This window comes from Carassius gibelio, chromosome A10, assembly GCF_023724105.1.
Source record: "Carassius gibelio isolate Cgi1373 ecotype wild population from Czech Republic chromosome A10, carGib1.2-hapl.c, whole genome shotgun sequence".
Taxonomy (NCBI): domain Eukaryota; kingdom Metazoa; phylum Chordata; class Actinopteri; order Cypriniformes; family Cyprinidae; genus Carassius; species Carassius gibelio.
Genome location: NC_068380.1, coordinates 15,275,017 through 15,290,627, shown reverse-complemented (window position 1 = coordinate 15,290,627; position 15,611 = coordinate 15,275,017). Strand labels below are relative to the sequence as shown.

The 15,611-nt window shown below is 34.2% G+C and overlaps 1 long non-coding RNA gene across 2 annotated transcripts; it reads right to left on the bottom strand.

The window, feature by feature from the left end:
- Nucleotides 1–11,015: 11,015 nt before the first annotated feature.
- On the bottom strand, nt 11,016–14,987 carry LOC128021323 (uncharacterized). Of its 2 annotated transcripts, none has more exons than XR_008185527.1 (5): nt 14,942–14,987; nt 13,313–13,471; nt 13,075–13,152; nt 11,494–11,545; nt 11,016–11,414 (listed from the first exon to the last, which is right to left on the bottom strand). It is a non-coding gene; the product is annotated as an uncharacterized LOC128021323 (long non-coding RNA). The 2 variants fall into 2 exon arrangements; XR_008185526.1 differs by lacking the exon at nt 14,942–14,987 and adding an exon at nt 14,489–14,935.
- Nucleotides 14,988–15,611: the final 624 nt, after the last annotated feature.

Here is a 15,611-nt window from a genome sequence, read left to right as displayed (position 1 = left end):
AAAGGTTTACTTGTGGCAGTCTTGAAAGTAATTTGTAGAAATGTTTGCCTGAAGTTTGTCACAAAGGTTTGCCATAGCATTATATCTTTGTAAGGGTTTAAATTTTGAATGTTATCTTGTTTTCCTTTGTAGATTGGGGAAATATATTTAATAATGCCTTCCGATGTTGTGTTAAAATGATGAAATTCAAATTCATGCTATTTTGGGTAGCCTGTGAATCCAGCTTACTTTCTACTGTAGAAAATCAAGGATGAAGAATTTCTGATGTGCTGAAGAATTGAAGAATGTGCAGCACTCTGTATGATGGTTTTCTATACAATTACGATTAATCGGGACTGAAACTGCCAAGGTTGCAAGAATTATGCAAAAGCACCTTAAAATATAATTTAAAATAGTCTATATTATTCATGCTGTAAATCTTCTGAATTCATGTGACAGCTTTCTATGGCAAACACCAAAACTGAGCGTGTTAAATGGATATTTTATCCAAAAACGAAAATTCTGTCATCATTTATTCACCCTCATGTTGTTTCAAATCTTTATGAATATATTTTGTTGAACACAAAGATATTCTGAAGAATGTGGGTAACCAAATAGTCACTGGTAGCCATTGACTTGCTATAGTATTGAAACAAAAATACTGTGGGAGTCAATGGCTACCAGAAACAAATGATGACAAAATGTTATTTTTGGGGGGTAAAATATCCCTTTAACCACTGTGGCTGGGTCAGTGAGTTGAAATCAAGAACAGTTTGTGAACAAATGATTTGAACAGTTTTTATTTTATTTTTTTTAAACTGGAATTAAGTCATTGAGAGGATTTGACTCAAAAAACGATTCATTCATGAATCATACTGTATATAGTTACTTTTCTAATGAGCATGCCAAAAACAGCTAGTGCGGATGTTGAGATAGTCAATTAATAAAAACTTACATTTTACTGTGTTCCTCACAAGGCTATTGTATGGCTTATGGAAACGTGAAATATTGTGCAATATAGTCATTTTATGACTGAAAAAAATGTGTTCTGTGTGAATATACTCTTTTCTTTACCTTTGCTTCCTTTGCAATTGTATGTCCAGTTTTTTTGATCCATAATCTTCATGAATTTGATGGCATGCTTTTTCTATGAGAGTGATGCTATACATTAGCCTGATTGGGCTTTTTGTACTTAATGGCCCGGGTCTGGTCATGTGAGGCTCTCCATTGTGACTGAACAGTCTTGGAACAAAACCACATCTGATGAGCCAACACTCCTACACATCTCCATTGGAGAATGTCCAAGCTGCCCATCATTTGAATGCCCGCCCCATTTCTGAACGGGCCCCCGAGTCAAATTAACAGCAAAAGCTATCTATACTGCAGATCAATCCAGATTACTTCAATTTTGAAAAATGCCCTGAAGGGTATCAACACATTCTGTAAATCAAGCGTAATATGATGACATAATCTTCAGAGTTTTCTACCAACAGGAGAAAGGCCAAAGCAAATCTAAGATGTTCTGAGAGGAAAAGGCTGGGAAGAAACGTTATAAAACTGTCCATTACATATTGGCCTCCAGTAATCAAGGACTGGAAGAAGTCAAAATCTCATAATCTTTAAATAGGTACTTCTTCTGAATAAGTAATTACTTTGCAACTTTTCAATATGTGTAGTATGATTGTAATTTGGACATATTTCATTGTCATGTGGCCTACGGTGTCAGTTGAGTCACTTCACTACCATTTACATCTTCTCTCATGTGGCCACATGGGATAGTAAAGTGTCCATTGGATGCCCACCGGAAATAGTTGGTCATCTACTTTTTTCTACAGTTTTATGAATACTATGAATTTAGATGTGTGACTCTATTCAAATTCATCATGTTATTCACCTACTATGTCCATTTATATTAGTACATAGACAAGGTTTAGCTGGTTAGCATAGCATCAATCGGTAGATGCAATTGTCAAAAACAAGAAGAGGATTTTTTTTAGCATAGTTAGCAAGTTAACTGGTTAGTATACTTTTTTAGCATTAAACCTGGTACCCTAGCATATACCTACAAATCTTCAGTTATGTTTTCATAATTATATGTTTTTTGATTCATTTTGTTTGATGTTTGCTAATGCTGCTCCCATTCGCTAATGGGATAACATTACAAACATTTTTCTCCACTGCACTAAATGAAACTTTAACTGTAAAAAAGTCTATGATTAAGAAAACATGTTAATTAGTAACTGGAAAGCTTACTATATACAGTGAAAAACTATATACAATGGAAACGTAGATTTAACATTTCAAGTAATTTTTACGCCTTTTAACTGTTGTATAAACTTTGAAAGTAAAAATAAAACATTTTATGGTAAAGCTATAGCAACGACATTAGTTTCTTCAAATTATTCTTTGACTTCAATAAGAACTTCTTCGACTTCAAAATCTTCTTAACGACTACTTTTTCAACTTTGACGATGACATTGACGACTTATTCTTTGACTGATAACTTGTTAGACTTCTTCTTTCGTCGAGTATTACTCCTTTTCTCTTCTTCATATTTGAGTTCTGCAGTACTGTACTTTGACTTCTTCAACTTTGACTTCTAAACTTTAACTACTTTTTACTATAAAACTCACAGATTTTTGGACCTTCTGCTCCATGCTCATGGCAGCTGTCATGAATTAAACATGTAATCGCTTTTTTAAAACAAGGGCTTTCTCAACTGCAAAATGCTCTGAATCTTGCAGGAGTCACAAAGCTATCACAATTCAGAGGGCTGAGGTATAGTTCCACGTTGAAAGGCTGAGACAGGGAATCCTCCATCAGGCGAGTGCAAACTCAGATTCTGTCCCCAATCCATCAGAAAAAGTAGAGGCAGAGTATCGGATCTGGCTTTTCCGTCGTTCCTTCATCATGTAGTGGCCAAAAATACAACCGGAGTGAACCAGAAACGTATGAGTGAAGGGGCTGACATAGTCGTGTGGGGAGAAAAGAAATGGGATATAATATATACATGGATCTGTTCCTCCTCCACATCTTCGCTATCCTCCAACGCCGCCTGAACAGGATTAGTAATGGTAAAAAGAGCACGGACAACAAAATCCACCCTGGTAAAAAGAGAGAGACCAGCAAGTAGGATGGGAATAGATGACTTTGATGTTTTCAGCGTGTTGCAACATTTATGAGCAGCTCTGTCCTTATTCTTAATGGTAATATAATTGCATCGTTTAGAAAGCACAATGAGCTTGATTAGCCATAGGCTTTAGCTATGGCTTTGAGTTATGGCACAGCTGGGGAAAAGCCACTTGCACTCAATATCTCTTCATTAGGTGTGAGGTTTTCCTTGCTTATTTCCTCCATCAGTCTATCTCACTCAGGCTCTCTCCACCTCCCACCTCTTCCCACCGAGCCTCATCGGAAGCAGGGAATGCATCTGCCTATTTTTAGCATTAACATGGCAAATTTTCACCTTCCTCCAGTGGACTCTCATGGAAGGTTGAAAATATTGTGCTACAATATTGAGTGTGAAAAAATATGAGGGGATTTTCTGGTTTCATAGAGTTTTGTAGAGGTCTATAATGGAAATAGAACGTGTCAGTACTGCTAAAAGTGTTACAATTGTTTGCAAATCAGTGGGGTCCAAAACACCACAAGTGCAAATCCTTCTATTTAAATCCTTTTTTAATCCTTCTATGATTTTTATTATTATTATTATTATTAATAATAATATTAATAATAATAATAATATTAATAATAAAAATATATAATTAACACCTTTTTAATAATATAATAATAATAATAATATTTATTATTATTATTATTATTATTATTACAATGTTGTTTTTTACAGAAGTACTTAACAATATTCTTATTCATTTGTTTAGTATTGTTTATAAATGAATAGATTAAAAATAACATGATCAAGAATTATATTTTTATTATAAGAAAATTGCAAACATAATCAAGAATTATTATATTAATTTTGTTATTTAGAGTAACAGAATATTAAGAATATGAATAATAAAACATTATTTATTAGTTTCATTAGTATTAGCAGTATATTGATATTAATATTAATTATAAATGCATTAATAATAGTATAATACAATCTACTTGTATTATTATTATTATTATTATTATTATTATTATCATTATTATACACCAATAATAATTTATTATAATATGCATAATATTAAATGCATTATAAACAGTAATATAAATACACTGTAATAGAATATAAATACATTATTATAATAAACATAATAATATGAATATTTGTTATATTACAGTTATTAATAATAATTGAATATAAACAATGTGAATAATATTTTGTTGTTGAATATCAGTAAAAGGATACTGATTGATTCAGTACTAAAATCCATGACCTCTTCCTTATTCACAACCAAAGCTTTTTCAAAATTTTGATTCAACTTCATGTTTCAGTACTGAGCTAGACATTTTTCTGAAGGGTGAAGAAAACAAGATTATTATTAGGCTACACAGCATAAACTGAGCAATTAGCAACTTTCATACATCAAATGTTGACGAAATAAAAATCACATCAAAGGCCAATTATTACTATACTGTAGGGTTTTAAGTGGAAAAAAAAAGCGTGTGATCCTCGAAGTGTGTGTTTCCTCACAGCGGTTCAAAATAGAAATAAGCACTTTGCACATTGCAAAAGCTGAGGAGAAAGTGTTTTTGTTGTTGATTTTTGTTGTTTTGCCAACTTCTTTTCTCACTTTATCCATTATTAATATCTTAAAATGCAATTGCTGTATTATAAAACACGGCTTCAACCCTGTAGCAATTCAGCTGAGTGGAAGTTTCAATTAAAAGAATAAGTAGTATTCTCACTGATAAAAGGCAAGGATTTGCCATGTAACCTAATTAGCATTTGAAAGGAAATGTTTATAAAGTCTTACATGCTATTTTACCACAGCAAATAAAGCCCAGTGACAACCTTTATCTTGTTTAGGCTATATATAATATAACTAACTGTAACATTAAAAGACCAAATGTTCAAGTTTAACCTTTTAAACTCATTTTGATGCATTTTGAAACGTCCTGAACTTTGCATATTCACAAATGTTTTTGGGATTTAAAAAAAAAAAAAAAAACACCCTCAGGAAAAATAACTGCAGATACAGTACCTAACAAATGAACTGTGGTTTTAAATGATAAATAATAATAATAAGTCACTGTAAAGCAGTACAATGAAATGTCATTACCGTTCAGAAGCTACAGTGATGAATTTCACTGTAATTTAACCTGTGAAAATTGTATAAATTAAAGAGCCAGTAAGATGAAAATTCTAAGCATCCTATCACTGTTTATAAGTCCTGTACATTAGGTTTAAATCCATCCAAGGTTAAAAAACATTGTCATTTTGTTAAAATATCATTTTAAAATTACCTCAATTCTCAGAGATCCCCAAACGGTTCGCGCGAAGCTGTTCAAAAGATTCAGTTTCCTTAAACCCCACCTTTCGGTAGCATACTGTGTTCTGATTGGTCAACTGACATAGGTTTGTTTGGTTGTTCCGCACACAACTTCACGGTAAACAATGCGTTAGCATCTTTTTGGGGTGAATTATGTCTTATTCCTCTCATTGCGAAGCAAACAGTAAAATAAAAAACTTTAGCAGTCTCGCTGCTTTTTCTTCTGTGCGTGTATTCCAGCCGCGCGCTTCAGTTTGAATCTGAATAGAGCGTTCAGCACGGGGGCGTGGTCACATTAGATATAATGAGCGGAGATGTTAAAAACTGACAGCGCGTTGTTTTCATATGGATTACTTTATCACAGAATATCTGTTTTCGGCAGCATTTGTTTAGTTTTAAAGTAGACATGTCAAGCTTTCTATAGAATGTCTCTTTCATGTCTCTTCGTTGAGTATTCACGGAGTTACACTTAAATTTAATGACGTGTTTGTAAATGAAGATCAGCGCAGACAGGCTGCAGACAGCACACATACTGATAAGACGCTCAGGAGAAAACAAACACATAACTTAATAATCATACTTCGCGTTGTGATTCGGAGATTTCTGTTGGTCCAAATAAAGTTGGTAATGAACCCTCTTTTATGGCCAAATGCTTTGAAAATCCTGCCGTGTACTCACCGAGATTAGAAAAGCAGTCATCAGTGAAATGTTGTGAACACGACAAGGATTTGTTGTACTGCTCTGGTATTGTGGTAAACATGAATTTTAGCCATTGGTTCTTCTGATCTTCATTCTTTGGCAGTGAAAATAAAACAAACTTGCCTTTACAATTAAAAACACACTGTCTCCTCGACATGATGCTCTCACACCAACCAGAGCGTCTGTGTGGGGGGGGTGGGGCAGGTCAGAGTTCCGTTTCTCCCAAGACGGTAGGCGGAGATTATTATGCAAAGTGTTCCTAGTGACGTACATAGAGATGGGCAAAAGATTTTAAATCTATAACGACTCGTTTCAGCGATTCAGAGTCGACCCCTTTATTTTAGAAGCCAATAACTTCATAAATCATGTACTTTTTGGTTTAATTTCTTTGCACATTGTTTACACTGATGGACAGCTACATCATACACTGTAATACAGGTAATTTTTGATTTCCCATCTGTGTGGCTCTTTAAACTGTTTGGTAAATCTTTTTGTCACAGTTATGTTCTGTTCATGGACTGTGGTTGTTTTTCTTAAATTTTCTGTTCTCCTTTGTAGTTTTGTTCCTTGACCTAGTTTTCCTTAGTTTCCTTGATTAGTTCATTCTGTTCACCTGTGTCTTGTTATTTAAGTAGTTCCTCTCTTACGTTTGTATAAATACTCCTTGTTTAGTTCTCTCAGTTGCCGCCGGTTATTGTTTATGTGCACACTGCATTGGTTGCCTGTCTTCCTGGATTTCCTGTCTGTTATTATATGGATTATTGGTCATCTCATGCTTTGTGCATTTGATCTCCCATCAGTGTGTGTGACACTTTGGGATGTCTCCAAGTACTGACAATTATATAATACTTCCCCTTAAGCAAATGTAACCTTTCACAACTATTGAAAGAACTAACCAAAAGTAGCAAAGTTACTAACTTACACTCTAATTATGCTAGTGACTCTGTACAGTAGCACTGTTTTTGAAGTGAACTTATACTAAGTCTCATGAACCAACCCAGTATTTTTACTATAAATATCAGGAGACATTCATTATGATTACAGTAATTGTCGCAAGAGACTTAAGTTATAAAATGTTTCATTTGAATTACATGATCATAGTGGATGTGATCAAATTTCTAAATAATGTCTGGGAGCACATAAAATATTCATAGGCAATTAGAATGCTCTTAAACAGTCATTTTGAAGAATACAGTGCACATCAAAGTATTTAAAATAAAGGTTAATTGGGTCTGGTTTTTGAGTCAGTTGGATAAAGAAGGTTCTTTTCCAAAATTTTAAGATAGATTACAATCACGAATCATTGTTTTTATGAGATAATGTGCATGATTCATATCATACAGCAGGATAATTCCAAATTTGTTGTGCTATAATATTAGGGCAGATATTTTATCCTTTTTTTTTTTGTTTTTTTTTAAATCTTATCAGTTTTTTATTGCCTCTAGTCAAATAGCTAGTCGTTATGGTCATTAGCTAGCTACGCTTACTATAAACAATCCTTTGATTTAAATGAATTAATTTATTTGGTTCACTTGAGCCTGTGCACCAAAATCCCTGTAAATTTGTTGTAGTTTAATGCTGCTGTTTGCCTTCTTTTCAACAGAGTCTTCTAGTTGTATTTAGCGTACATTTATTTGTTCAATATAATTATGTCTCCCCAGCTTTATCAAAAGAGGTTTGAAGAAATGTAGCATTACAGCACTTACTCTTCAATGGATCCTCTGCAGTGAATGGGTGCCGTTAGAATGAGAGTACAAACAGCTAATAAAAACATGTTGATAAATGTTCATGTTTGGGGGAACTATTCCTTTAAGAGCTCTTAGTGCAGTGAGCAAGCAGTTGCTTTTCTAAAAGAGAAGCTTTAGATTTTGAGGTGCTGGTTGGTTTCCCCTACACTGGACAATACACAGCAAAGAATTATGATTAGGTTTAGCAACAGAGACAGACAAACAAGCTTCTTTCAAAGCTCCTGTGTTTCCGTTAAGATCCAGAGATCTGAAATAAATGAGGTCTTTTGGGGCAACCAACTCCACAAATTTATTTCCATTCTGTTGAACTTGCTGCTTCCACAAAGTGTTTCCTTTGCTTTTTTTTTTTTTTTTTTTTGGCTGTTTTCTGCGCTATATAATAAAAAAACCTGGTAAATCACTAATCTCCAAATAACCTTAGAGCAACTCATCATGTCTACAGTTTGCTTTCATGGTAAATGCAGTGGGGAATATTGAAATGAGTTTACTACTTTCATCAAACTGTGCAGTCATTTCATCTTGGTATCGAGGAAAACAGGGTTCAGTTACACAGCTAGTACTTCTCCAATTAAAAAACAAACAATCCTCGTCTCCAGATTGATGCGTCTGTATTTATTTGCTTTTTTATGGTATTGGTCATGAGTAACTTTAAAGTGTATGATGCTCTGACTCTGATGCTCTTCAAGCCCAAGCCAGATAATTTTAATGAGCAGTGGGTTGAATCTATATCCCGTGGCTAAGTAAATGTCAAGTTAGTGCAAATCAAAATTAATTGATACAGTACATGGTTTTGTCAAGTGTTAAGAAGCCTGAAGGATGACACGATACGAGAAGGCCATATTTAATAAAAATAAATATTGCTTGTACAAATTCCAGCTAATTATAGTCCTCTCCCCCACATGAAAGGGAATGTAAAATTGTGTTTGCATCCAACTTCAGTTTTTGTGGCCAACTTAAAGTGATAAGAAGGTTTATTTAGGGTCTTCTTCATTCCTTGTTTATTTCTTGGCTCATAGAACATGACTTCAATAAAAATGAGATGTTTTGGATTCTAGATTTCCACAAAAAAAAATCTCTCATGCGAAGTACATAGTTTGCTTTACATTCCCAAGTGATTTCTTAACCTGCAGCAAATTAAGGCAAACCTAAAAAAAAAAAAAAATCCCTTTTATAAGATGTATTATTTCAAACTAGTGGGAAGAATTCATCCAAAATACACATTTAATTAGTTCATTACACTTTATCTTTTTGATTAAATTTCAATTACAATAAATATTGCAAAAGGAACATTCCACCTTTTTATTATTATTATTATTATTTTATTTTGAAAATATGCTAATTTTCCAACTCCCCTAGAGTTCAACAGTTGAGTTTTACCATTTTTGAATCCATTCAGCTGATCTCCGGTCCTGGCGTCAGTACTTTTAGCTTAGCTTAGCTTAGCATAGATCATTGAATCTGATTAGACCGTTAGCATCTCAAGAGTTTCAATATTTTTCCTATTTGAAACTTCACACTTCTGTAGTTACATTGTTTACTAAGACCGACGGAAAATGAAAAGTTGTGATTTATCTAGACCGATATGGCTAGGAACTATATTCTCATTCCGGCGTATTAATCAAGTAACTTTGCTGCTGTACCATGGGAGCAGCAGGTGCAGTGATATTATGCGGCGCCTGAAAATAGGCTCCGTGTAATTTCACTGTGCCTGCTGCACCCATGTCCTGGGATCAATCAAAAGCATGGTGATATATATTATTTTTTAACCTAGTCATCTGTGGTGTCTTGCCTTAAATAATAGCATATACTGTCATTACAGAAATGACTGTTGTACCCAACATCTTGTGGACATCTTGAAATGTGCTACTAACTGTAATTAATGTGCAATGCCAGGAGAAACCCTTGAGAAAGCCCTGTTAGCTCCTAGATTAGCACTACAGCTGAATCACTGAGTATAGCTGTTGATGAAATAACTGATCTGTTTCTTAATAACCGTGTAATGGAATCAGAACACAGACATTTCAATTATCTTAATGCTGCAGGCTTCTGCACCATCTGCTGCTGTCTATCTACCTTTAAGGTTACTGTAAATAAAGACTGAATTAATTCAGAATAGCCTGTCAGGTTTTCGAGTTGAAAAGAAACCCAAGTAAATGTTGCTTATGTCACAAGCGAGTCAGTTTGAAAGAGAGATGTTATTAAAGCAAATCTACCTGTTTTAATATAAAGTAGGCGGTTTTGTCAAGTCAATTATTTGGGCATGTATTGCAAAGGTTTAATCCACTTAAGTGAGAAAATGACACCCCTGCTCAAGAAATGTCTGTAGTCTGCTCTGTTCAGGGAAAGAGCATTGCTTTCCAAGGCTGGCTAAGAAAATTAAAGCGAGATTGTTGAATTTCAAATGTGGAAATATTTCTGATATAAAAATGTTTAATCTTAGCAATGTGGGATTTCAGGGGTGCAGCAGCAAATTGAAAATATGTGCATTTTAAAATGTTCAGTTGTATCCCAAAGACTGAGACGTGTTTGGGTGTAAAAATGTAAATTCTGATGTACAATTAATGAGAAATATTAGGGTAAAAACAACAACAAAAACATATTTGTCGATATTGGAAATTGTATTATCCTATGAATAGACCTTTGCCATCATGCTTTAGATTTAATTATTCATTTTTCATCCCCTTAAGAACCTCCTGCAGTTTCTTCACAACCCCCAGTTCACTCAAAAAAATGACTCTTTAAACTTACTTAAGTCAATTATGGACAGTGGTTCCACACAACCAAATTGTGTTTTGATAACATTAATGGAATTTTTTGAATCTATGCAAACTCCTTGTGTTGTGACAACACAACTGAATGAGGTAGAATCTATGTGAAATAGTAATGTTCAACCAACTCAATTTATTGACTTTGCTTCAACTTAAACTGGTTAAGTTAACTCAACATGTTTTGGTTTATTACAATCTAGCCAAATTTGTTTCACTCTATCAACATAAGGAGGTTTGTTTCAAATTACTCATTTCAATTATGGACAGTGGTTCCACACAATTAGTTCTAGTTACTTTAACATAATATTTTCTTTTTGAAGTTACTCCCTTCAACAAAGCATTTTTTGTATGTTTTGTCTTGTAATGAGACAAAAGACAAGATGTCACAAATGATCAAAGTGTATTTGTTAAACAAGCAATAAATAATTACACACAGTAAAATACAGTTTAAACCACATTACAAAATTACACAAAATAGCAAATACAATTCTAATTGGCATTCATGGGCAACCAATCAAACCTTATTCCAGGAACAGGAAGTGGCTCCAGAAATAACTTCTTCAGTATTCCAAATGTGTACCTGAGTTCAGGAGGGTTGCTCAAGTTCAGTCCATAAATCAGTCCCAGTAACATGGTTTTACAGACTGTAAACTGCTATAGGTCCTGAAGAACTTTATCCTTTAAAACTCCAACTTCTGCTGGACTGTCTTCAATGATGCAGCTTCAAATAGATTCCCATGAGTCTTCTGGATCACCTCCTGACTGCTGGCAACGTCTGTATCCTAGAAGTATTTAAAAGCATGGAGAACTCAAATTATTGTGTATTAACTTTAACAAATAATTTATTAACCTTGAACTCACCATATACTCCATACTGCTAGGGTCTTCATTTGGATACTTCAATTTCATTAGTCTGAAGATGAAAACAACAAAATTTAGCCTTTGTTTTTTTTTTTCTAAAATTACATGAAAAAAAGTCAGTCATTCATCTTCTTATGGGAAATCCAGGCAAGCAGTCAAGATGGGATTCTAACAAACATTACAGTGGAAAATGTTACACATCTGGACCCTGTACGGTAAGCAACAGAACTGGAATGTTCCCAGACCCAGAAACATAGTAAGGACATCAGTAAAACAGTCCATGTGACACCAGTGGTTCAACCATAATTTTACAAAGTAAACAAAAATACTTTTTTGTGCAAACAAAATTAAAACAGCGACTTTATTCAACAATTCTTCTCCAAATCGCATCTTCCACCATTATCAACAGCACGTAAATAATTCATGCACATGGTGCTGCTGACCTACAACACGCCTGCACTGAGCCTTGATTACACGCAGAGGAAAGCAATGTTCATGCCTCTTGTTACTGTCCATAATGGCAGAATATGTGATTTGGAGAAGAATTGTTGATTAAAGTCGCTATTTTTGTTTTCTTTGCACAAAATGTATTCTTGTACCTTTGTAAAAGTGTGGTTGAAGCATTGATGCCACATGGACTGTTTTACTGATGTCCTTACTATGACTCTGGGAACATTTCAGTTGCATTGCAGCCTTTATGGAGGTTCAGAAATCTCTCGCATTTTCATAAAAATATTAGGGATGCACCAATTGACCGGCCATAAATTGGAAACCAGACGGTTTTTGCTTTAAATACGCAGTTGGTAATCGGCCGGTCTTTGGAATTTTTTTCAGCCGATTTTTCCGGAAGTGCGCCCGCGTGCTCCGACTACATTACTTCTGTGTGAAAGCAAACACGTCCCGGGATTGATTCCAGCATTGAACTCGGGTCGGGGACGTAGTAACATTGCTGGGTTCAATCCCGGGACAAGCGCTGTGTGAACAAAAGCCAGATCTAATGCCGTGTCGTAGTGATGACATTATCGTGTGACTCTTTTACTGGCTGTTTTGAAGGAAGATCAACGTTCACTGAAAAAAAAAAAAGTGCAAACTGTATGAAGCAGAGATCAGTTAGTTCCTCACTTTCCACGGTGACACCGAGATCGTTCGCCAGATTCAGTGAAAGTATTACATGCCTAATGTTTTCGACTCGTACATTACACGTCACGCCCTGATGTCACGTGTCGTTACGGGATCTGTATTTGCCGGAATCGCAGTGTGAAAGGGGCTTTATTGAGCTTTCCCTCAATTTTGGACTGTAGACTGTGGACTGTCCTTCCTTCTTGTTTGTTGCTTAAAGATAAAAAAAAAAATCGTCCAGTTTGCTTGTAAAAGAAATCGGTATCGGCCATGAAAAATCATGATCGGGGCATCCTTAAAAAATATCATAATTTGTGCTCTGAAGATGAATGATGGTCTTACGGGTTTGAAACGACATGAGGGTGAATAATGACATGTTTATTTTTGGGTGATCTAGCCATTTAAACACACCTGAACCAGCTAATCAAGGTTCTTGGGAATTTTAAAACAAAAAAGTCTTACCTGAAGTTCCAGGCAGGTGTGTTAGAGCTGAACCCCACAGAACACTGGCTTTCCTAGAGCAGGTCTGGACACCCCTGCCTTGCATCAAAATAAATCTATCAGTTTATAGATATACCACATATTTTGTATTTATTGTATTAATAAACCTTATCTTATCTGTCTTTTTTTGTCAATTTCCAGTAACCAGTGAGAGAATAATGTTTTAATACAAGGTTGTGTTGAGTGCAGTTGTTCTTACCTGTGTAGTGGGCACCAAGAGGGTTTCAGTATTTGTCCAAGGTCTCTTCTTCAGTATGAAAACATCTTCGTAAATTTTGCAGTCCGAATCAAGTTTGGCAAAGATTGTTGATTCTAATGGGCCTATGGTAATTCTGGATGTCTCAAATTCTGCACAAACCTGTACACAGGAAGTGCAATGTGTTACAAAAAAAAAAAAAAAAAAAAATTGAACAGCAAAAACCAATTCAATGATCAAAATATTAAGTGATTTATTTGTGTGAGTGATGAATAGTGTCATGTTTACCATTCCTAAAGGAGGACCTGATTACATATCTGGAGCATATGTATAATGTGAACAGCTCAGAGTAGTGTCCGGTTTAAAGTCATTGTATGACCACACCGCCATGTTCATAAACAAAGCTTCAAATACTCCCACTGTGCTGAGCCAGGGCTCTCAAAACTCGGTCAACATCTCATGGTTGGACATTTATTGATTATTTATCTTTTTAAATTAGTTAAAATATACATATTATAACAAATAAAGGTAATTACTTCCACTTTTTAAAGTCATTATGTATTACTAATACAATTAATTTATACAAATATATTTGGCACACAAAATGAGATAAGAGAGAAACTCCTATTCGCCATTTGATTAGTTATATGAGGAAGTAGCTGAATGACAAATCATTCTGTCTCTTAACATCTCTTATTGTAAGCCATATGTATAATATAAAGTAAAGGTAAGTGATAGGACGTTTTATTTTTGGATAAACATTTTATTAATAAATACAATCTCTCTTAAAATACCTTATTGGGTTATGATAATCAAAACAGTTTGGTTTGATCTAGCGCAGAACTAAGACTTTAATTAAATATTTCCCCCACTTATAAAATGATTTTATTATTAGCTAGCTCCATACCGGAGAGCTGCTTTATAAAAGGAAATCAAGTTATAATTCTAGCGACACTTACTCTGTATTTTCATGTTTAATATTGAAAAGCTATCGATTGCATAAAGGACTGTTATATAAATAAACGTGACTGGACTTTTCTTTACTGGAGTGCCTGGAGAACCTCAGAGTTCGTGCAAACATCCATATCTCTGTGTTCTTAAGAGCTGCTTTTACATCGCGGTCAGTTTTTTGTTGTGTTTATGCAGTTATTGAGAGGAAGGCGTGCAGTATATATTTACATATTCATCCAAGGTTCGGATCGGGTCGGTTTGCCTCAAACTGAAGTGCTATCTTCTTCTTTTTAATTGAATCAGGAGAGTGTATTACAATCTTGCGCTACAGCGCCACACTGGTCAAACTGCATTAATGCAGGCTTTCAAATCAGGCAGATACGAGATCAAACCACTAACGTTACTCAAAAACATTTGCTGAAAATTTTATTTTTATCGTCGACGTTGTCGATAATGTCGAGTAATTGTTTCAGCCCTAGTGTATATATATATATACTAAAGTAAATACATTACAGAGAGTCGTGCGCTTTCACATCTCCCAACGCTTCAAAATCATCTATTAACGGTGCAATAAACCGATTACACAATACTAGACTGCAAAACAAAAGCACCTCAAAACAGAAACTCTAAGAGAAATTAAAGACTTTGACTTAACACAATAAAAACTTTAGATTTTCTTACCTGACTGATACCTCTTGCTCCCCTCCACACCATCATCAAATGCGTTGGAAATCGTCACTTCCGGTTTTTTTTTGAATCACGAAATTAAACCCTTTACGTTACTTTAACGATTGATAATTAAGTAAAATTTAAAATTAAACATTTTAAGTTGATTAAACACAATACAATTGTGTTTTGTCGGAAAACTAAATATATTTGTGTTGTTTTAACAAAACATATATGTGTAAAACGAACAGTGCCGGAAAACCATTTTTTTGAGTGTTTGAAAACCCTTAAGTAATGTAATATTTAATGCACTTCATGTTGTTGATAAAGAATTTAATGCATTTTACTTCTACTTGAATTTTTATATCAGTAAAGTGAGATTATCAGATTTAAATCAATGTGATAAAGGATTGAATCAAATTTTGTCAAAAAATAACCCGTAATCAAAAAAATTGTCAGATTACATTACCAAAATTGTACAATGTGATAGATTATAACACTGAAAAAAATGTTATGTTGAATTTTCTTAATTTTATTACGTCAAGGGGTTGCACTAAATAAATTTATCTAAATCCAGATATATTTTTTTTTTTAAGTTGAGTGAACTTATATTTTATAAGTTGAGTTTACTTATATTTTATAAATTGGTTGTACTTATATTTTATACATTGAGTTTATTCATCTC